The sequence below is a fragment of the Musa acuminata genome, chromosome BXJ1-3 (genome assembly GCF_036884655.1).
Source record: "Musa acuminata AAA Group cultivar baxijiao chromosome BXJ1-3, Cavendish_Baxijiao_AAA, whole genome shotgun sequence".
NCBI lineage: Eukaryota > Viridiplantae > Streptophyta > Magnoliopsida > Zingiberales > Musaceae > Musa > Musa acuminata.
This window is the reverse complement of record NC_088329.1, coordinates 22,955,775-22,977,796: the sequence shown is the minus strand read 5'-3', so window position 1 is coordinate 22,977,796 and position 22,022 is coordinate 22,955,775. Positions and strand designations below refer to the sequence as shown.

Here is a 22,022-nt window from a genome sequence, read left to right as displayed (position 1 = left end):
GATTCTTAGAGCTCAAAATTGTTGTAAAGGCCAAAAGTTCTCCTCCCTCTGTTCTTCAAAGTTTTGAGTTGTAAAGAGAGGAGAGAAAATTTCTGTAAGGGTTGTCTCCTAAGCCCGTCAAAAGGAGTGAAACTGTAAAAGGGTGGTTGGCCTTCGCCTATTGAAGGAAGGCCTCTATTTGACGTCGGTGACCTCGTCGGTGGAGGAAGCCAAAAGTGGAGTAGGTCAAGATTGACCGAACCACTCTAAATCTCGGTTTACATTTACTTTGAGCATTTTATCTTTACTGCAAACCTCCTAAATAGCTACTGCCTTCTGCGCTTTTACGAACGAGTTTCTAAGTTCAGAACTTTTCGAATCTGCGTTTTGACGTAAATCGGCTTTTTCGTACGATCATTACACTTCAGTTTATGTTTACATTTTGATTTCAATCACAACTGCAAACTGCCTTCTGCGTATTTATAAAACGTATCTCAAAGTTTAGTATCTTCAAAATTGGCATTTAGACGTAAACCGGTTTTATCGTACGAACGTCGCATTTCAGTTTGCACTTGCATTCTGATTTTTATCATAAATTACAAACTGCCTTCGTAGATTTACTTTAACGTCATCTCGCTTAATCTTAAGTTAAAGTAATCTTAGAATCGGCTTTTACATCGAAATCGTTTTTATCAAACGAACGCAGCTTTCGATTTTAATAGTGAAAGATTTTCGCTGCACTAATTCACCCCCCCCCCCCCCTCCTAAGTGCTCTTGATCCTAACAATTGGTATCAGAGCGGGGTTAACTCTCAAACGGATTAAAACCCAAGAGAGATGGCTTACACCGGAAACCAAGAGGGCCATTCTATTACACGTCCACCCATGTTCAATGGGACGGACTACACCTATTGGAAGACCCGAATGAGGATCTTTTTTATTTCTATGGATTTTGAACTTTGGAATATTGTCGAAAACGGTTTTTTGAAATCTTCTCTTCCAATGATCGATTGGAATGATTTGGAGAAGAAGGCTTTCGCTCTTAATGCACAGGCTATGAATGCCTTATTTTGTGCACTTGATAAAAACGAGTTTAATCGTGTTTCGATTTGTGAAACCGCATTTGATATTTGGCACACACTCGAAGTGACTCATGAAGGCACAAGTAGAGTGAAAGATTCAAAAATCAATCTTTTGCTACACTCATTTGAACTTTTCCGGATGAAACCGAGTGAGACTATTGGCGACATGTTTACCCGTTTCACGGATGTCGTCAACGGTCTAAAAGGACTCGGAAAAAGTTTTTCGGATTTTGAGCTCGTAAATAAGATTATAAGATCCCTTCCTAAAAGTTGGGATCCTAAAGTCACTGCTATTCAAGAGGCGAAAGATCTAAACAACTTCCCTCTTGAAGAACTAATTGGGTCATTAATGACCTACGAGATGACTTGCAAAGCTCATGAAGAGCAAGAAGACATCCTTCCAAAGAACAGGAAGGATATGGCGCTTAGAACTTCAGAAGACCACTTGAGAGAAAACTCAAGTGATGAGGACTGTGACGATGACTTAGCACTTCTAACAAGAAAATTTAAAAAATTCATTAAAAGAAACAAGTTTAAAAATGACACAAAAAACAAACTTGAACCCAAAAAGGACCAAGTCATTTGCTATGAGTGCAAAAAGCCGGGACACTACAAGAGTGATCGTCCCCAAATCAAAAAGAGAACACCAAAGAAGAAGGTGCTCAAAGCAACATGGGATGATTCAAGCGCATCCGAAGAAGAGGAGTCCAACACCGAGCAAGTTGCTCATTACGCCCTAATGGCCATCGGAGAAGAGGTAACGGATTTAATTGATGCAGATTTACCTTATCATGAATTATTAAATGCCTTCCATGAATTATTTGATGAATGTAAGACAATTAGTAGAAAATACAAATTGCTAAAAAAGGAGCATGATAGTCTTATTTGTAATTTCGATAAGTTAAAAGCTGAATATCATGATACTTTAAGCTCATGCATAAAATGCCATGATCTAGAAACTCTCCAAAAGGAAAACTTGCTATTTAAGGACACCTTGAAGAAATTCGAGGTTGGTAGCAAGTCATTAAACATGATCCTTGCAAACAAGGGTCACGTTCCCAAAAGAAGTGGAATTGGATTTGTGAGAAGTCCTCACCAAAATCCAACCACCTTCATAAAATGCCCCATCTTACATGTTCGACACCAAAGCAAATGCAACTTTTGTTGCAAATTTGGACACAAGACGCATTATTGTCCATTCAAGAAAATTAGTCCAAACAAATTGATTTGGGTTCCTAAAGGAACCATGATAAATTCTATGCAACATGATAGATAATGTAGATCTATTTGTGAGGCACCCAAAAGCAAATGGGTACCTAAAAATCATCCCTTCCTGTAAAAACATTAAAAACATAAAAATTTTAGGCTGGAGCAAGAAATAATATTCTGCTCCTTGATTCTCGATATTCATGACCCAAGATCCAAAAAGGAACTCACAATGCTCTCTAGCCTAAATAATAGATGGAGATTATAAATTTAAAATCACAAATGCGATTTAGATACAACCTTATTTGACTTAGAAACGTATGATTCCCAAATTCACATATCCTTTGGATTTTCGAACCCATCAATTTTATCCGTTCATAACCTTCGAATCCAACTCTGTATCATGAAGTGACTAAGTCTGTCATGAACCTGCAAGGCTTACCTACTTGAACAAACTATCACAAACATGTATACGACATTGAGAGTATGCACGTTAAAAGATCTATCTTGATCGTGCAAAAGTCCTTGCCTTAAAATGACAACTCTTACGTAATTACATAAGTAAAGTTGATTGCTCTGAATGAAAATTCTTCTCAAGACAAAAAACTCTCAGATCATATCACACTAATCAGAACAAGTGCTCACCGCCTGCAGGCGGTGGCACCGCCCCAACTGGAGGTAGCACCTCCGGCTGTCACGTGCTCACCGCCTGCAGGCGGTGGCACCGCCCCAACTGGAGGTAGCACCTCCGGCTGTCACGTGTTGCAAGCGGTTGCACCGCCCCAGCCAGAGGTGCAACCGCCCGCAACTCTGCCCTTTTTAACCCAAGCTAGGGCCGGCGGTGAAACCGACCCCAACTCACTCCCTTCCCTCCTCTACTCTTCCAAGCCTCCTCCATCCCCATTTCTCCCCTCTTAGCATCCCAAATACCCCTCATTTCGAAGCAAAACATCAACAATCCTTCCCTCTCTTGAAGATCTCACTAAGGTACTCTCTAAAGAAGCCCTGTTTTTTTTTTTTATTCATTTACTCTTGCTCATCACTATTCTTCTAAACAGCAGTAGTTATGGAATCTAGAAGATCCTCAAGGGACAAAGGAAAGAGGAGATTAGTAGAAGATTTTGATCTCACCCTTTTCGATTCAAAATACCATGCTGAAAAATTTTCCTCTTTCGAACTTAGGAGTGTCAATAAGGGAAAATACGTAGATTTAAATGAACTAAGAGACTTAGAGACAATCCAATGGTTTGCAAACTTAGATCTACTTCTAATTTTGCAAATTAACGAACCCATCTATCCAAGACTTGTTAGATTGTTTTACAACAACATACAAATAGATGAAGAAGAAAGAATGTCCACCTATCTTTTAGGACAACACATCTCAATTACGGATAGATTCATTTGCGACATGATAGGCATTCCCATGAAAAGTAGAGGACTTTACTTTAGAGGATCATGGGATGATGAAACTGTTGGAACAACATATGTTGAAGCCTTAGGAACAATTTTTGCCAATCCCAACTTAGCATTTGTTCCTAAAAGTTGTGAACATCTACTGCCTCTAAACATTAAGGTACTTCATCATATCCTAACTAGCATCATTCTCCCTAAACAATACCATCATGATGAAGCAAGCCAATTAGAATTAGGAACTATGTATTTGATCATGAAAGGACATGACATCTGTCTTGGTTATCTTATCCAACAAAACATGTTAGAACTATCTAAGAAAGACATGATGCTCCCATATGGTGGTATAATCACTAGAATAATGAAAGCCTACGATATTCTAATACCACCGGAAGAAGAAGTAATAAAAGTAGATAGATTTAGCATAATAAATAAAAATCTACTTCACCGATTAAGATGTTTTTATAGAAACGGTAACTGGGTTAGAATGCCAAGAAGAACTGATCCCCCTCAACCTAAACCAGAACCGGAAACACCAGTCTTTAGGAGTACCCAATCTCCTCCGATCTGTCCCTTTGAGGAAACACATCCATTTGAGCAAACTCATACATCATCTATCGAGGATATTGGGATTCGGATGGACCGATTCGAACAAAGACAAGAACGGCTTGAACAATGACAAGATCAAATCCTATCTGAGCTGCAGCAAATTCATCGTCAATTTGACTCCTTGTTTAGGCACTTTAATTTTCCACCTCATGAATGAGCTTGTATGAACACAATCATCTGTTGTTATTGTAAACTCCTTATGTTACTCACCATGATGTGCTTTGCCTTGATCCTTGATATGGTTACCTGATATATTTTGAGCATATGTAGAGTTGTAAACATCTATCGTGGTAAATATATGCCTTGTGCCTTGTGGTAAATATAAACTAAATGGTTATCTCGGATTTTATATTAAAACTAAAAGCTTTGAAAACCTTGTGCTTTGATTTCCATGATAAATATAGTTTGAAAAAGTGATATACCAATGCAGTTGATAAGTCATTGTCATTGACACTAAACATTAACTAGCCGATATTTTTACAAAACCTCTAAGTGAAGAACAATTTGATTTCATAAGAAGAGAATTAGGAATGTTGATGTGTCCGAATACATAAACTAGTTAAAATTATCTTTCGGACTTTATTGAATGATCATATCACTTGACTGTCATTACATGCCTAAATAACATGTTGGAAATTATGTGTTGAATACAAAAATGTTTTGTCTTTTGATTGTATTTGAAAATCTGTAGCATAGTTTTATCCGAATGCATGAAAGAGTTAATTTCATTTTCGGATTCGCTTAACAATTGGAATGCTAAAAATCGGATTTTCTCTTACACTCTTATGAAAAATATTTTTCTGAAATGGATTTGATAAAATGATTCCATCTTGAAATATGGATGATAGTATTTCTATTTACAAAAAGTTGTTTCACATATCTTGACTCAAAGCAAACTCAAAAATAGCAAGAATCAAAGCAATCAACATATCATGTTTTCCTTTATGTGCTTGAACAATTAATTTCCTATCAGTTACTATTGGAAATAACATGAATCAAGTAAAAGCATGAAACAATCATTACACGTATACTCAAAATTTACTTGTATTGTTCTCCTGATATCACAACTACCATGCTTTTTGTTGATGACAAAGGGGGAGAAATATATGAATTGATGCTATAAACACTGATGCTATAATTATGCCATGCTTGCATCACCAAGAGATATATGAATAAATGCTATGATTTGCATTATGCCTTGTATCGTGTCAAGATATCAAACAAAAACTTGCATCGTAATTTTACGAGTTGATATCTTACCGTGTGATGAATTGCAATACATGCTAAAATATTTGAAATGTGTACTTGAAATGTGTACATCATGTAATGATAACAAAATCATACTTCACAGTTTTACATGCTGATATTTTACAATATGATGAATTGTTACTATTACCATCATTCAAACTTGTAAGGTAAAATTTGAAAATGAATGTCAAGCCTTGACATCATCTTCAGAGAAATACATCATGATAGGAATCATGATGGGAATATTGATAAGTTCAAATGATTTGAACTTATCAATATGTCTCTTGAATTCTTAAGGTTTTGAATTCAAGAATGACTTATCTCAAGTATGGCATATAGACAGGGGGAGTTAAGGTTAACTCCATTATCAATTGATTGTCATCATCAAAAAGGGGGAGATTGTTGAATCTTGGATTTTGATGATGAAGTCAATTGTCATTTGTTGTCTAATCTATGTGTTGAGATAAGTGTGCAGGATTAACTACGATGAAAGTTAGACATGCAGCAGGAGTTGCGCCGGAGTCAAGACAATGATCACGTTGGGAGTTCGAGAGTTCGACGGAAGTATGGACAGTCGTTAGAGGTTCTGCGGGAACAAATCCGAGAAGTCCATAAGCTTGCCAAAAGAAGCTCGTCGGAACTTGCCAAGTGGATCGTCGCAAGTCTAGGAGTTTGCCGGAAGTCGGCAGGAGCATCACCAAGGGTTCATCGGATGATCGACGGAAGTTCGCCGGAAACTCGCCGGAAGAAGCGATTGACGCACCGGAGCAAGCTGCAGAAATTGTCTTAGGATTTATCGTAGTTAGCACAATGATTAAGTTGGAAATGGGAGGTGATCCCATTAGCTTAATCTTTGGGCAATTGGGCCCCTGAAAAACCCAAATTGGGCCGAATGGATCTACCCATTCGGACCCTGATTGCTATGGGAGGTGCAACCGCCCAAGCCAGGAGGTAGCACCGCCTGGGCTAAGTCTCCCAGGGAGACTGGGCGGTGCAACCGCCCCAGCCAGGAGGTAGCACCGCCTGGGCTCAGTCTCCGAGCGAGACTGGGCGGTGCAACCTCTCCTGACAGGAGGTAGCACCGCCTGAGCTCAATCTTCGAGCTTTGGCAAGCGGTGCAATCGCCCTAGTCAGGAGGTGCAACCGCCTAAGCTCGGTCTTCGAGCTCTGGCAGAGAGGTGCAACCGCCCCTGACAGAGGTGGCAACGCTCAGAGGCTCAGTCTTCGAGCTCTGCCAGGCGGTGCAACCGCCCCAGTCAGGAGGTGCAACCGCCTGATCCCGGAATTTCGGGAATTGACAGTTTTGAGCTCCAAATTTGAACTGGGTTGGGGCCTATAAATACCCCACCCATTCAGCACTGAAAGAGCATAACTTACACTCGAAATCTTGATCTTTTTCTGTGATTCTTAGAGCTCAAAATTGTTGTAAAGGCCAAAAGTTCTCCTCCCTCTGTTCTTCAAAGTTTTGAGTTGTAAAGAGAGGAGAGAAAATTTCTGTAAGGGTTGTCTCCTAAGCCCGTCAAAAGGAGTGAAACTGTAAAAGGGTGGTTGGCCTTCGCGTATTGAAGGAAAGCCTCTAGTTGACGTCGGTGACCTTGTCGGTGGAGGAAGCCAAAAGTGGAGTAGGTTAAGATTGACCGAACCACTCTAAATCTCAGTTTGCATTTACTTTGAGCATTTTATCTTTACTGCAAACCTCCTAAATAGCTACTGCCTTCTGCGCTTTTACGAACGAGTTTCTAAGTTCAGAACTTTCCGAATCTGTGTTTAGACGTAAATCGGCTTTTTTGTATGATCATTACACTTAAGTTTACGTTTACGTTTTGATTTCAATCATAACTGCAAACTGCCTTCTGCGCATTTATAAAACGTATCTCAAAGTTTAGTATCCTCAAAATTGGCATTTAGACGTAAACCGGTTTTATCGTACGAACGTCGCATTTCAGTTTGCGCTTGCATTCTGATTTTTATCATAAACTGCAAACTACCTTCGTAGATTTACTTTAACGTCATCTCGCTTAATCTTAAGTTAAAGTAATCTTAGAATCGGCTTTTACATCGAAATTGTTTTTATCAAACGAACGCAGCTTTCGATTTTAATAGTGAAAGATTTCCGCTGCACTAATTCACCCCCCCCCCCCCCCCCTCTTAGTGCTCTTGATCCTAACAGTAGTGAGGTATAGTAAACTACCTATCATACCCCTATAAGCTTTTTTATCAAAGTTTTCTCTGCTTTCGTCGATGTCTAGCTTAGTGGAGGTACTCATAAGAGTATTAATAGCCTTTGAATTATCCATATTAAATCGTTTTAGCATGTCTAATGCATATTTTATTTGATGAAGAAAAATACCATCACTAAGTTGTTTGATTTGTAAGCCTAAAAAAAAAGTTAGTTCACCCATTAAACTCATTTCAAACTCTTGACTCATGCCCTTGACAAACGATTCGATCCTTTGTTTGAACTAGTGCTATCATAAAACTTTATGTCGATTCAAAAATCTCGTTCGATAAAAGCCGATATCGGAAATAAGCTTGACTTAGAATGCACGTTCGTAAGCATAGTGAAAGTAGTATGTAAAGTAGTTTACAATGAAAGTAAAAAGCTTAAAGTAAATGCAAACTGAGTTTTATAGTGGTTTGGTCGTCGTGACCTACATCCACTCCCGATTCCTCTTTACTCGAGGCCATCGGCTTCCAATACCGATCTTCCTTCAATGGGCGAAGATCGACTACCCTTTTACACTATTTTCTCCTTTTCATAGGCTCACGAGAGAACCTTTTGTTGAATCTCGGATTTTGATGATAAAATCAATTGATGGGTTAATTGATCTAATCCATATTATTGAGTTAAGTGTGCAGGATTAACTACGATAACCAGAAAACACAAAGCAAGAATACCGGAGTCAAGTTCGATGGACGTTTAAGAGTCCGAAGAATCGTCGGAGATGCTGCCGGAACCAACCGAGAAGAAATCGGGAACCTGTTGGAATTTTCGGAAGTTCCCCGAAGAGATCGTCGGAGGTTCACGGAGATCACCGAGAAGGCTCGGTTACTCGTTAAAGTCATCACAAGATCGGGAGCTTGCTGGGAGTCCGTCGGAAGAAGTTCATCGGAAAGCTCGTCGGAACAAGACTCGACGTTCGCGGTTGAAAACTTGCTTAGGATGTTTGTTTTGTTATGTAGTTCACTTGTAATTAGGATTAGGATTAAGAGATAATCCTATATCCTAGTTAGGGGCCAACTGGGCCCAAAATTAGACTTGATTTGGGCTAAATTTGAAGTCTAACCAGTGAACCGAAGGGTCTGGCGGTGGCACCGCCAGACTGGGCAGTTGCACCGCCCAGCACCCGAGAGCTGGGCGGTGGCACCGCCTAGCACCCGAGAGCCAGGCGGTGGCACCACCTGGGCTGGGCGGTGGCACCGTTTGGCTGGGCAGTGGCACCACCAGTCCACGGTCAGTGTCAGAAACTAACAGGCGGTGGCACCGCCACTGACAAGCGGTGGCACCGCCAGCACCGGGAACCAAAGAGAATTCAAAATTTTGAGCCCAAATTTGAATCCTCTTGAGGCCTATAAATACCCCTCAAATCTCAGCTGAGATTACAATTTTTTGAGAAGCAATTGATTGAGAGAAATGTCTTAGAAAAGTCTTTGCTAGTCTTGTTTTCAATTTGCTAGTGTTCACCTCCTTTCTTGCTGAAAATCTGTAAGAGAGTGAACCGCTTGTAAAAAGTTGTAAGAGGGGTATTTACCCTTCCCCGTCAAGAGATTTGCTAGTGGAAGGTGGGAGCCTCAACGGAGAGGGGCCTCGCAAGTGGATGTAGGCCATTTGACCGAACCACTGTAAAATCGGCGTGATCTCTGGTTTGCATTTACTTATTGTCATTTATATTACTGCAAAGTATTTGCACTTTAATGCTCTACTTCTTTATCTCCGTCTTACTTATCCCTTCAAGTTAGAACGCAATCGAAACGGTTTCGAACGAAAACGTTGCTTTTATCGTACGAAGTTTCCGAAAGTGTTTAAATCGTCAAAAGTTTATCGTACTTTACCGCTGCACTAATTCACCCTCCCCTCTTAGTGCTGCTCCGATCCTAACAATTGGTATCAGAGCTAGGCTCACTCTCATATTTGGTTTGATACCCAAGAGAGATAGCTTACTCCGGCATACATGAGGGTCATTCTATCACACGTCCACCCTTGTTTAATAGGTCGGATTATACTTATTGGAAGACTCGTATGAGGATCTTCCTCATTTCCTTAGATTTCGAGCTTTGGACTATTGTTGAAAATGGATTTCAAAAATCTTCTCTTCCGATGAGCGAATGGAATGAATCGGAGAAGAAGGTTTTTGCTTTAAACGTAAAGGCTATGAATGCCTTGTTTTGTGCACTAGACAAAAATGAATTTAATCGTGTTTCAATTTGTGATTCGGCTTTTGATATTTAGAGAACTCTTGAGGTCACTCATGAAGGCACTAGCCGAGTGAAAGAGTCCAAAATCAACATCCTTGTGCACTCTTACGAACTTTTCCGAATGAAACCAAGTGAGTCCATCGGAGACATGTACACCCGGTTTACAGATGTCATCAATGGACTCAAAGCTCTTGGTAAAGATTTTACTAACTTTGAACTAGTAACTGAAATCTTAAGATCCCTCCCTAAAAGTTGGGATCCAAAAGTTACGGTAATTCAAGAGGCTAAAGACCTTAAAACATTCCCTCTTGAAGAACTTATTGGGTCTTTAATGACCTACGAAATGACATGTCAAGCTTCATGACGAGCTCGAGAACCCCCTTCCAAAGAACAGGAAGGATATGACACTCACATCACAAGAAGACCACTTGAAAGGAACATCATGTGATGAGGACAGTGACAATGACATTGCACTTTTGACTCAAAAATTTAAAAAATATTTAAGAAAGAACAAATTTAGAAATAATACAAAAAATAAATTTGAACACAAGAAGGACCAAGTGATTTGCTATGAGTGCAAAAAACCGAGACACTACAAGAACGATTATCCTCAAGCCAAAAAGAGAACATCAAAGAAGAAGGCGCTCAAGGCAACGTGGGATGATTCAAGCGCGTCCGAAGAAGAGGAGTCCAACACCGAGCAAGTTGCTCATTACGCCCTAATGGCCATCGGAGAAGAGGTAACAGATTTAATTGATGCATATTTACCTTATCATGAATTATTAAATGCTTTCTATGAGTTATTTGATGAATGTAAGACACTTCATAGAAAATACAAATTGCTAAAAAAGGAGCATGATAGTCTCACTTGTGATATCGATAAATTAAAAACTGATTGTCATGATAGTTTAGCTCCATGTATAAAATGCCATGATCTAGAATCTCTCCAAAAGGAGAACTTGCTACTTAAGGACACCTTGAAGAAATTCGAGGTTAGTAGCAAATCTTTCAACATGATCCTTACAAATAAGGGTCACATTCCTAAAAGAAGTGGAATCGGATTTGTGAGAAGTCCTCACCAAAATCCAACCACCTTCATTAAAGGCCCCGAATTACATGTTCAACACCAAAGCAATTGCAACTTTTGTTGCAAATATGGACATAAAACTTATAAATGTCCATTCAAGAAAATTAGTCCGAAAAAACTAATTTGGGTTCCTAAAGGAACCATGATCAATTCTATGCAATATGATGAACAAGTTAAATCAGTTTTTAAGGTACCCAAAAGAAAATGGGTACCTAAAAATAATCCCTTCTTGTAGAAACATACACCATCACAAGCTAGAAGCAAGAGATGGTATCTAGATAGTGGATGTTCAAGACATATGATTGGAGATCCATCTCATTTCTCTATGCTCACTAGCAAAGAAGAATGGTACGTCACCTTCGGAGACAACAACCAAGGTAAAATAATTGGCAAGGGAACCATAGGTAACAAATTAAAATTTTCAATTGATGATGTCTTACTAGTTGATGGATTGAAACATAATCTCTTGAGTGTTAGTCAATTATGAGATAAAGGTTATATCGTTAGATTTGAATCAAATGTGTGTATTATTGAAAAACCAAGCCATAACATAACTATGATTGCATTAAAACAAAATAATGTCTACACCATCAACCTTGATGAACTAAGTAATGAAATGTGCTTCTCCGCTTTAAATGATGATGCTTGGCTTTAGCATAGGAGACTAGGTCATGCAAGCATGAAACTAATATCTAAGATCTCATCTAGAGAATTAGTACGAGGAATTCCAAATATAAAGTTTATTAAGGATAAAGTATGCGATGCATGTCAACTAGGTAAACAAATAAAAACTAGTTTCAAACCAAAAACTCAAATTAGCACCACTAGACCATTACAATTGATTCATTTGGACTTATTTGGACCAATTGATATGACAAGTCTAGGAGGAAGCAAATATGCGTTTGTAATTGTGGATGACTATACTAGATACACTTGGACCTATTTCTTAGCTCACAAAAGTGATTGCTTCAAGTGTTTCTCTAAATTTTGTAAACTCACTCAAAACGAAAAAGGTTTCATGATTTCATCAATTCGGAGTGATCACGGTGGCGAATTTTAAAACCGTGACTTTCAAAATTTTTGTGAAGTGAATGGATACAATCACAACTTCATTGTCAGACAACGATTCTCTTATCTTAGTGGTGTATCTGGTCATTAGACTTGAGACACCAAGGATGTTCTATATAAGTACTCTACTCTTTGATATCAGACTTGTAGACTTGGAAGTTCTAGATCTAGCATAATCGGTCATCGGGAGTGGTAATTAACCTTACGAGGGCTATTGAGTATCGATAGAGAATTATCTATTTTAAGTGTCATAAGAGGAATATCTTATGTGTTCTTACTTAGATAAATATCTAGTCAAGGTCATTCGGACTAAGAGAGAAAAAGTTCTCCGGGAGAATCCGATCAAAGCGAGGCTTGAGTAGAAACTGTATGAGTCTGATAACACCATGCCTGAAATACAATCTCTAGGATATTAGATGGATGAGGGACTATAGATACATGATAACTAAAGACATACAACTCTAATGGATTGGATTTTCTTATATCGTTTGGGGACTTTGGCATAGTGTGATACGGGAGTGCCTAATTTGCTACAATCTACTCATATGAACATTGCTGATGCTATGGTATATTTTTCAGCCCATAATGTTGCCTCATAATTTTCAACTCAGCCCACTCAATTATGACATCTCATGAGCATATTCCCTACATAAAGTTAAAGCTATTTCAAGATGCTTTTCTTAACGCATTAAAAGAGTTAGTTACTAGTTGTAAAACAATTAATCTCGTAATTCCCTATACATAAAGGGTTGTTTAATGCACTAGTACTTATTTTGGTATTTTAAGGTTACAAAGGAGTTCAGAAACTGATGATATTAATAGAAGCTTTGTTGGAATTCTCTCTTAAACTCTATATCTCTTAAATGCTTCCTTGAGTAGTAAGTCTTTTGTTTTTAGTTATGTATTCTTATTTATTTTTCTTGGGGTGGTGAACTTCTTGTATCCCTTTGAGATTTTAAACTTAGTGATGAGCTTTTTTTATTATTATTAAAGTATTATCGTGAGTTCATTCCTTTTCTACAATCGACTTTTTTTCGAAATCCATTCTGCATTACCTCTCCCGTATCAATTTGGTATTAGAGCTAAAGGTTAAAGATTATGACAAGGCGAAATAGAAAAGTTATAGTTGGTGAAGGTAGTGGCCATGAAGATGATGTTGAGTCGTTGAGGCTACAGCTACGAATATTGCAACATAGTCTAAAAGAAAAAAATGAAATAATTGAAGAACTTTGAAGTAAAAATAACCAGCATAAAAATGATATCCAAGAGTTTACTTCTGATGATAATACCCCTCATCCAAGAGAGTTGAGAAGGTTTCGAGCAAGAAATAAAGTCCAAGATGAGTGGTAGAACAAATACAACATAAGATTGGAGATCCTAGAGTTTGAAGGTAAAATCAATGTTGATGACTTTATTGACTGACTTAATATAGTAGAAAGAATTTTTGATTTTCATGAACCACCAGAACAAAAAAAGGTAAAACTTGTGGCACTCAAACTCAAACGAAATGCATCTTTTTGGTGGGAAAATATGAAGAAATTGTGACATGGGAGAAAATGAAAAATGAGCTAAAGGAAAAAAGTTTACTTAACAATTATAGGCAAGAGATCTTTCTCAAAATCCATGATTTCAAACAAAATGATCTTAGTATAGAGGAGTACACAATAGAATTCGATAATCTCATGTTAAAATGAGAGTTTGTGGAACTAGAAAAGCAAATCATTGTAAGATACTTAAGAGGTCTGAAATATGAGATTGCTAAAGTGGTTCAACTACAACTATATTTGTCTTTAAATGATGTGAACAAGTTAGCTTTAAAAGTTAAAAAGAAAAATAAATTTAAAAATAGTTATCGGTATGGATCAAAAGAAAGCTATACGAAAGGAGGAAATTCCAAGCCTACTGTCCAAAGAAAGTTGATATCAAAGGTGCAAGACAAGGGTGAAGGATCTGCTGGCAACAAACAAACATATAATTCTGCTACACCATATGGCCAAAAATGCTTCAAATGTCATGGTTTTGGGCATATTACTTCATATTGTCCAAATATGAGGATTATTATTTTGGTTGAAGATCATAGTGATGAGGAGAAGATAAAGCAAATGATGAACCAAAATACGATGATGATGAGTAAGAGGTTACTTATGTTGATCATGGTATGTCTATTGTATTGCAACGTAGCTTACAAGTATCCTATATAGCCAAGGATGAAAGTTGGGTGAGAAAGAACGTGTTTCACACTAAATGTACTTCTCATGGCAAGGTGTGCTTGGTGATCATCGATAGTGGCAGCTTTGAGAGTGTAGTATCTTTGGAGATGGTGCAGAAGCTAAAGTTAGACATAATCCGTCATCCATATCCTTATCAATTATGTTGGCGGCAAAAAGAAAATGACATCAAGGTAACTAAAAGATATTTAGTTTTGTTTTCTATAGGCAAGTATTATAAAGATAAGGTATGGTGTGATGTTGCTCCTATGGACGCTTATCATTTGTTGTTAGGAAGTCATTGGCATTATTATACAAGGGTGTTATATGATGGCTACAAACATACTTATTCTTTTAAGGTGAATGAAAAGAAGATTATTTTAGCTCTATTACAATCTTCTAAAATCAATGCACCAAAGAAGGAGATTAGCGTTTTTATGTTTTATGGTGAATGCAAGGGTGAATTAGACAGGGGTGGTCATATTATGGTTCTAGTAGTAGTAGATGGGACTGAACAATACAAGGAGACACCCGCATTCATAAAACTAATCCCAAAGGAGTTTCAAAATATTATATCATAAGAGATTTCATATGGCCTTCCACCTTTAAGAGACATCCAACATCGCATTGATCTTATTTCGGAGGCTATTCTACCTAATAAGGCAGCATATAGAATGAGTCTCAAGGAGCATGAAGAACTTCAAAGGCAAGTGGATAAGTTGATGAAAAAGAGGGTTAATTCGGGAGAGCATAAGTTCTTATACGATTCTAGCCTTTGTGCCAAAGAAAAATGGTTCTTGGAGAATGTTTGTGGACAGCCGCACCATCAACAAATTCATAGTGGATTATCGTTTTACCATTCCAATGTTAGATGAATTATTTGATCAATTATGTGGTGCTTCTATTTTCTCTAAAATTGATTTGAGGAGTGGCTATCACCAAATAAGAATGGAAAACAACATTTAAAACTAGAGAAGGCTTATATGAATGATTGGTTATGTCATTTGGGTTATCTAATGCTCCTAGCATTTTCATGATATTTATAAATCACATACTTAAGTCATGCATTGGAACATTTGTTGTGGTTTACTTTGATGATATATTAGTATACAACAAGAGTGAAGAGGAGTATATAAATCATCTTAAAGAAATCTTTCTTATTTTGAGGCAATAAAAATTGTATGCTAATCTAAAGAAGTGTGATTTCTTTACTCATAGTGTTGTATTTTTGGGGTATGTTGTTTCAAAAAATGGAATCATGATGGATCAAAGCTAGGTAGAAGCTATTTTCAATTGGTCAACACTTGCTTCATTGCATGATATGAGGAGTTTTCATGGCTTAACTTACTTTTACAGGAGATTTATCAAGGGTTTCAATTTTATTGTTGCTTCAATCACTTAATGCCTAAAAGGTAATAAATTCAAATGGACTAGTGAAGCCGATGATGCCTTTAAACTGTTAAAAAGAAAGGTGCCCGAAGTTCCTATCTTAGTACTACATAATTTTGACAAGGTGTTTGAAGTTGAATGTAATGCATCTAATGTGGGAATTGGTGTTGTTTTTAGTCAAGACAAAAAGTCTATTTCCTTTTTTAGTGATAAGTTGAATGATATAAGAAGGAAATATTCTACCTATGATAAGGAGTTATATGCTATTTATCGAGCTTTATCTTATTGGAGTCAGTATCTTCTTGTCAAGTCATTTGTCCTATATTTTACTCATGAGGCATTAAAGTTCATTAATCACCAACACAAGCTAAACAAGAGGCATGCAGCTTGGGTGGAGTTCATGCAATGTTATAATTTTACAATCAAGCACATATATGGTGTTCAAAACATAGTTACTTATGCATTAAATAGAAAGCATTCCTTATTATCAGCAATGGAAGTCAAAGTGGTTATATTTGAGACATTTAAAGATCTCTACAAGAATGATGTGGATTTTGACTCAATATGGCAAAATTGCAAATCAGGTTCCTTTCAATAATTTTCTATCTTTGATGGTTTTCTTTTTCAAGCTAATGTATTGTGTGTTCCAATTTGTTCTTTGAGATAAGTAATTCTAGTTGGAGCTTATGATGGTGTTTTGAGATGACATTTCGGTAGGGATAAAACTCTAGCTCTTGTTCAATCAAATTTCTATTAGCCTACGATGTTCAAAGATATGGAGAGACATGTAAAGCAATGTCGAGTGTGTTATTTAGCAAAAACAAGAAGTCAAAATTATGGTTTGTACACTTCATTGCCAATGTCAAATGCTCCATGGGAAGAAGTCTTGATTTCGTTTTAAGACTATCAAGAACTCAAAGGAACAAAGATTCTATCATAGTTGTTGTTGATAGATTTTCAAAAATGTCACTTTTTTCCCTTCAATAAATCAAATGATACATCTCATATTGCTGATTTGTATTTGAAGGAGATTGTTAAATTGCATGGTATTCCAAGAACTATGGTGTCTGATCAAGATTCAAAATTTCTTAATCATTTTTGAAGAACTCTTTGGAGGAAGTTGGATACTTCTTTGAATTTCAACAACTTGCATCATCCATAAACCGATGGGCAAACCAAAGTAACGAACAGAAGCTTGGAAAACTTAGAAGTTATGTTGGTAAGAATATTAAGTAATGGGATCTCATTCTTCCACAAATTGAGTTTGCCTACCATCGTTCTATGTATCATAACATTGGTAAGAGTCTTTTTGAGATTGTTTATGGTGCTATCCTACTAGTCCTTCGGACTTAATCCCTTATTCGACAGCTAAGCAATTTAGTGAAGATGTTGATGAGAGAGTTAAGTAGATAAAAAAATTGCATAAGGGTGTTAAAGCAACCATAGAAAAGCAAAATGAGAGATACATGTTATAGGGAAATCTAGGGACGACATTACATGCGCAGTGGAAGAACATAAAACAAAAACCCCAAATTTCCCAATGCGTGTTCGTCAGCGTGCGTAGATTGATGTGCAAAAACCCACGACATAGAAAACCACATGTGAGACAATTGTGTTACCTAGAGAGATCGTATATCCCTGAATCCCTGCAGATCTGTAGGAGTGGATGAAGGAGGTCAAGTTTCCTCCTCTCTAGTGATGATCCACACAACAAGACTACAACAACGCTCCTCAAATTTCCAAGCCTGTTATCTAAGGAGGAGAAGGGGAGAGGAGAATAGGGGGAGGTGGCTACCAAGAAGCCCCAGCCTATGGGTATTTAGTTCCCTCCTATTTATAGAGGCCCCTAGTTAACCCTAATGGATCTTGCCCTATTGGGTATTGGATCTTCATCCAATTACCCAAGCCTTTTAGATTAGTGGGTCTCTACCTAATAATATTTTATTAGCTCTTATTGGATCTCATATATGGGATCCAATAATTTAAGGGCTTATTGGATATTTAACAAGATAGGGGCTCTTGCGGATATCTCATATCTAAACCTCTACTCGTCGCAACACCTACCATATATGTATGACCCTCTAAGCTCAATATCAAGCAAGCTAGTTGTGAGTCATACCTATCGAAACTCCTTCTGGCTTAGTAAATTATTATTTCCATAATAATTCACTCGACTCATCGACTATGGACGTACTAGGTTACTACACCGCAATCCCCAAATGAAATAGGGGAATCCAATCCTTTGGACCTATTTGTCCTTAGTTACCGTGTCCCTATAGTCTCTCATCCATCTAATATCCTAGAGACCATATACCGGACATGGTACTATCAAGCCCATACGGTTTCTCCTCGAGTCTCACTCTAATCGGATTCTCCCGGATAACTCTTTCTCTCTCAATCCGAATAAGCAAGAACACAAGATATACCTCTCATAATACCGAGAGTAAATGATCCTCTATCGACACTCAATAGCTCTCGTAAGGTTGGTTGTCACTCTAAATAACCGACTATACTAAATTTAAAGCTTTCAAACCTATAAGTCGGGTATCAAAGAATGGAGTACTCATACAGGACATCCTTGGTGTCTCAAGTCTAAGGACTAGATACACTACTAGGACTACAAAATCATTGTCTGACAATAAGGCATCATTAACCATCCAATATTCCGTGAGCGGATCAATCAGTAAACTCATTCTCCAATGAGCACCTATATGCACTATATCCTTAGTGTCCCCACATGAACAGCTATGAGACTAGCTGTCTCCATCATATGGACGGGTATATAGCACACCAGTCTATCTGATTATCTCAATGTCCCTTTCAAGTAACATATAACCAAGATTATTTAGGGTCTGTGTTTAAAGGCGAATCGGTCACATTATCATGATCTAATCACGATCCGATTATTATTGCACAGATCCATGGACATCACAATATATATATATATATATATATATATATATATATATATATATATATATATATATATATATATATATATATATATATATATATATATATATATATATATATATATATAACAAGTAATATAAAGTGATAAAATACTAAAATATAATAAGCAAAAAGAATACATGTCATGTCACACGTGTCATCAATCACGTGATTGGCTTACAATGCACATATGATTAGCACATGCAAGCTGTCAACAAATACAAAAAGCATGTAGGGTTTAATATAGATGATTTGGTCTGGATTCATCTAAGGAGGGAGAGGTTTCCACCGAACAAATTTAAAAAATTAAAGTCAAAGGCTGATGGTTTATTCAAGGTACTTAAGAGAATTAGCAAAAATACTTATAAGATCGAGCTATCTAAAGATTACGGGGTATCCCCAATATTTAATGTGATCGATTTAAGTCCTTTTCATAATCGTGTTGACGAAACAAACAATGACTTGAAGACACGTCTTTTTCAATAAAGGAGAGATTGACACGGGAGTGTCTAATTTACTACAATCTACTCATATGGACCTTGTTGCTACTATGGTATATTTTTCAGCCTACAAAGTTGCCTCATGGTTTTCAACTCAACCCACTCAATTATAGTAGCTCATGATCATATTTCCTACACAAAGTTAAAGTTGTTTCAAGATGTTTTTCTTCATTACTAAGGAACGCATTAAAGGAGTTAGTTACCCGTTGTAAAACACTTAATCTTATAATTTCTTATGCATGAAGGGTTGTTTCATGCACTAGTACTTATTTTGGTGTTTTAGGGTTAGAAAGGAGTTCAAAAACTAATGATATTGACAGAAATACTCTTGAAATTCTCTCTTAAACTCTGTATCTCTTAGATGTTTCCTTGAGTTGTGAGTCTTTTGTTTTCAGTTTTTGTATCCTTATTTATTTTCCTTGAAGTGATAAGCTTTCTATATCCCTTTGTGATTTTAAACTCTATGGTGAACTATTTTTAAATTTTTATTAAAATATTATCGTGAGTTCGTTCCGAGTTCGTTCTTTTCCTACAATCGACTTTCTTTCGAAATTCATTCTGCATTACCTCCCCCATATCATAGTAGCCTAATACATCTGCAATCGATAAGTCAAGTGAATTATTATGGAGATAATAATTTTTTGAGCCTGAAAGAGTTCTAACAAGTATGACTCACAACCAGCTCGATATTGGGCCTAGATGGTCACACACATATGGTAGGTATTGCAATAAGTAGAGGTTCAGATATGATATATCTGTTACAGCCCTATCTTATTGGATATCTAATAAACCCTTGAATTATTGGATCTTGTGGATAAAATCCAATAATACCCAATTAGATTATTTGATAGAGATCTACTAATCCAAGAAGCTTAGGTAATTGAATGAAGATCCAATACTCAATTTGACAAAATCCATTAAGATTAAGTTGACATAGAACCTCTATAAATATGAGAGAACTAAAAGGCCATAGGCAAGATCCTTTTTTACTATCACCTCCTATATTTATCTCTCTTTCCTCCTCAGCCAACGGCCCTAGTTTAAGAAATGTGGATAGCAAGAAAGGTTGATCTCTTCTTGATCGTGTGGTGCGGGAGAGAAGGATTATACAGCGATTTGAGAAGTGTCTTCGCAGCCCTTATCGTGTGCATCACCGCTAAAGAGGAGGACAATTAACCTCCTTTATCCTCTCCCATAAATTTATAAAATTTTAAAAATATATGATATTCCTAAGTAGGACAATAATGCCGGTTCAAATTATCAAAGTAGTTCTTTTATATTATTGTTTCTAAAGAGACTCTTATATTAATTGCAAATTTTTTAACATTCCAAGGCTATACAACAACAGCAGAAACAACAAACTATATTTTTACATCAACCCAGAAAAATCAATCCAGCAAGTAACATTGTATATCAAGAATTAATTTGACAGTATATAATTCTTGCAGCTAGTGCATTTTCCACACATTTTCATTAGGAAACCATCTTAAAGCAGGATAATTAAGTGCACAACGTTTTTCACAATAAAGCATGTGTTTTCATGCATGCAAAACTATCCAAACCGTTCCCGTATTGCACATGCCGAGCAGCCTCCGAAGAATATGCAAAAAAAGCATGCATTATTCTACCTCAGGCAAATTATACAACTTATGGCAAAGCTGTTTGTCTAATATACTGCTGATTTAAACTACTCATAGAACATTAATATATTATTTATCTAATTTTTGCTAAGATATCTTTTTTACATTAAGCACAAGTACATCCAATGGTTACCTAATTGACCATGTGTTGTTCTTATGTTTCAATTCATTTTCAATCACAAATGATCCAAATAATGAACTTTTCATTCATTATAAAGTCATATCCAGACTTGGTAATTTACTGAGCTTAGAGTTCACATCCAAGAGTAACAGATCTTTCCACATCGGAAGAACCAGTACAACTATCATCAGGATTTCTAAAAATCAAGACTTGCATCAATTTAATGTTCCAAAGCTCAATCAGATCCACGTACCGAGAAGAAAAAGAGAAAAAGGAATACCATGAACATTCCCATTGACAAAAAACATCAAAAACTCAACAACAACAAGAGAGAATTCGCTTTGATTATGATCAGCTTGCCTAAATCACGAAAAAATCCAGACTTTAAACAGTGGCTGCTCTCAGAGGTCCAACAAGGAGCAGATGAGGGAACATCGCAGAATCTACTAAACGATTACCAGAGAAATAAAAATAAAGAAAGAGAAATCGATCGCAAACCAGAAATATCAAATCCAAACAAACGAGGGTTTCCAGTAAAGTGGAATCCTACTTCTCCTGCTCGACGAGGGGTCTATCAGCCGAGGGCATACCGGAGATGTGAGGGGAGCGTGGCGGTGGAGGGGGACGGCGAATAGGCCATGTATCTGCCGGACGCCATGGTTCCGGCGAGATCGGCGGCGTATTCCAGCAGAGAGCAGCAATCGCGGCGAGATCGTGGTACCCAAAAGGTGCCGTGTTTGATTATGTTGGTGCAGAAAGGAAAAGCAGCATTAATAGTAAAGCTTGTCCCCTTCCTTATCTTTAAAAGAAATAAAAAACAACAATAATATTTTTTCATATTTCAAAACTAAAAACTATTTTCCGTACAATCAAAACAAATTAATCAGATATTTTATCATTATAGAATTTAAGATTTATATTTATGAGATCTTACATATTCTTATATTATTATTTGTGAGTGACCTAATGTAATCCCTTTTTTTCTTTTTCTTATATGAAACGGAGACTGATATTAATGGTGTCAAAAACAATTCTGAAAATATTAAATAATTTATGCTCTTTTAAAATATTTTTTCTTCTTCATGTTTCCTGCAATTATTCATTTCTCT

General features: G+C 37.0%; 1 long non-coding RNA gene across 1 annotated transcript in view; it reads right to left on the bottom strand.

The window, feature by feature from the left end:
- LOC135637188 (uncharacterized) overlaps window positions 1-21,667 on the bottom strand; it is a 37,958-nt gene extending 16,291 nt beyond the window's left edge. Inside the window, exon 1 of the long non-coding RNA XR_010496188.1 lies at window positions 21,464-21,667. This is a non-coding gene — a long non-coding RNA (uncharacterized LOC135637188). The remainder of the gene's footprint in view (window positions 1-21,463) is intronic.
- Window positions 21,668-22,022: the final 355 nt, after the last annotated feature.